The sequence below is a fragment of the Corvus brachyrhynchos genome, unplaced genomic scaffold, assembly GCF_000691975.1.
Source record: "Corvus brachyrhynchos isolate BGI_N302 unplaced genomic scaffold, ASM69197v1 scaffold79, whole genome shotgun sequence".
In the NCBI taxonomy this organism is placed as follows: Eukaryota; Metazoa; Chordata; class Aves; order Passeriformes; family Corvidae; genus Corvus; species Corvus brachyrhynchos.
This window is the reverse complement of record NW_008240023.1, coordinates 605,217-607,309: the sequence shown is the minus strand read 5'-3', so window position 1 is coordinate 607,309 and position 2,093 is coordinate 605,217. Positions and strand designations below refer to the sequence as shown.

The window sequence follows — 2,093 nt, the reverse complement described above, 5'->3', positions numbered from 1 at the left end:
GCAGGAATTGGCTTTGCCAGCTTGTGCTGCTGGAAAAAAGGCAGACTGTGCCTTCCCCACAGCCCGGGGAGCTGCGTTTTTAGCACTGCCACAGTCCTGAAAACTCATCCTCTCCTGCTCTGCGAACAGCCCTGCTGGGGAGCCCTGGATTTCAGGCGCCTCCAGAGGTTTGTTCCCTGAGCAGCTCCTGCAGCAGCCGCTTTCCATTCAGGGATGGTTTGCCAGCCCTTCCCTTGGATTTTTCTTCCTGCTCGACCCCCCGGCCCTTGCACTTTCTAACCCGTCCTCATCTGACCCACGAGCTTTCCCACTTCTCCCTCTCCTCTCCTTTCCTCTCCCATCCTGCTGCAGGGAGTGAGTGAGGGCCTGGCTACAACCTGCCCGCTTTTGGAACCCTTCCAGGGGTGGTGGCTGCCCTGGACAGCCCATTCCAAGGTCTGGCCACCATTTCAGGGAAGACATTTTCCCTAATTCCTCGCCTGGTGCAATTTGAGGCCATTCCCTCTCCTTCTGTCCCTGTTCCCTGGCAGCAGAGCCCGATTTCCCCCCCGGCTGCCCCCTCCTGTCAGGGACTTGTGCAGAGCCACAAGGTCCCCCCTGAGCCTCCTTTGCTCCAGGCTGAGCCCCTTTCCCAGCTCTGTTCCCTTCTCTGGACACGCTCCAGCCCCTCCGTGTCCCTCTTGTCATGAACTTTCTCCTTCCTTGGGCCAGCTTTGGCTTTTCCTCCCATACCCAGACAGAAAGCTCTTAAATTCCTGGACGTGACCCTGTTACTGCACCTTTCCATCAATTATCACAGGTTTTTCCTCCAGGGAAGCAGTGGGAAGCACTTCCCAGCCTCTCCCTGCCAGGAACTCCCAGTCCCTTTGACGTCCCCTGGAATTTCACCCCACATGCTATTTTTCCAAGCATTTTCTCTATCCCAGGACAACTTTGCAGAGACAAAGTTGCAGTGACACCGACACATCAGATCCAGGCAGGGGAAACAAATGAGTTCCCAGGTCCCTCAGAGAGCTTCAGAGAACCCCCTAAGAGATGAACCCTGCACCAGCACTTTTTAGGAAAAAGTTTCCACTCCACACAGATCCAAATCCCATCATAAATCCAGGACATTTTGCTGGCACAGACTGAACTCCTGCCCACCGCGTGCTCGGGTTGTACATTTAATATTGGACCCTGCTCTTCCCCCTGCAGGGCTCCCACTGCCACAGACATCCATCTAAAGCACAGAGCCTTGACTTGCTGCCCAGAGGGAGAAGCTGCCTCTTCCTCCTTTAAAAATATTAGGAAAACAAGTGAAATGAAGAAAATGAAACCCTGGGAGAACCCTGGGAAGGGTGTGGGGCATCACTCACCCCAGTGCCAGGCCAGGCATCCATCCCTCACACCCAGCCACGGGCACACATCGGAGGAGCCAAGAGGGAACCACCTCAGAATGGTGTTGGATCACATTCATTGCAGGACGATGCTGTTTTCCTTGGGATTAACAGATTTCTGGCTGTAAAAATCCCCATGGCTAAAGCAGCAGGTGCCATAGCATCGAGTTCAACCCTCCCTCCCCTCAGGTTTGTGTCCCTGTGCCCACAGTGAGCTCAGAGCATTCCAGGTGAGATTATGCCTGGCACAGGGACTGGGATCATGTCTGAAACAGCCCCCACCCCTCAAAACCAGGCCTCTGCCTCAGCTGGATCGCCCAGCAGTGGGATTTCACTCCCAGAAAGGAGCTCCCCCAGCTCCTGCGAGCCCCTTCCCAGCCTTCTGCCCAGAGGAGCACCCCTGGCTCTGCTCAAGGGAGCTGCAGGTGCCCTCCCAGCCAGGCTGGAAGCCCCAGATCATGGTCCTAAAACAATCACCACACCCACATCTGCCACAAATACAGGCTCCAGGGAGACCTCAGAGCCTAAGGGGGCTCCAGGAGAGCTGCAGAGGGACTTGGGATGGAAGGACAGGACACAGGGAATGGCTTCCCAGTGCCAGAGGGCAGGGATGGATGGGATATTGGGAAGGAATCGTTCCCTGGGAGGGTGGGCAGGCCCTGGCACAGGGTGCCCAGAGCAGCTGGGGCTGCCCCTGGATCCCTGGCAGTGCCCAAG

General features: G+C 56.5%; 1 pseudogene; it reads right to left on the bottom strand.

The window, feature by feature from the left end:
• LOC103621862 overlaps nucleotides 1-2,093 on the bottom strand; it is a 7,924-nt pseudogene that overhangs the window by 3,468 nt on the left and 2,363 nt on the right.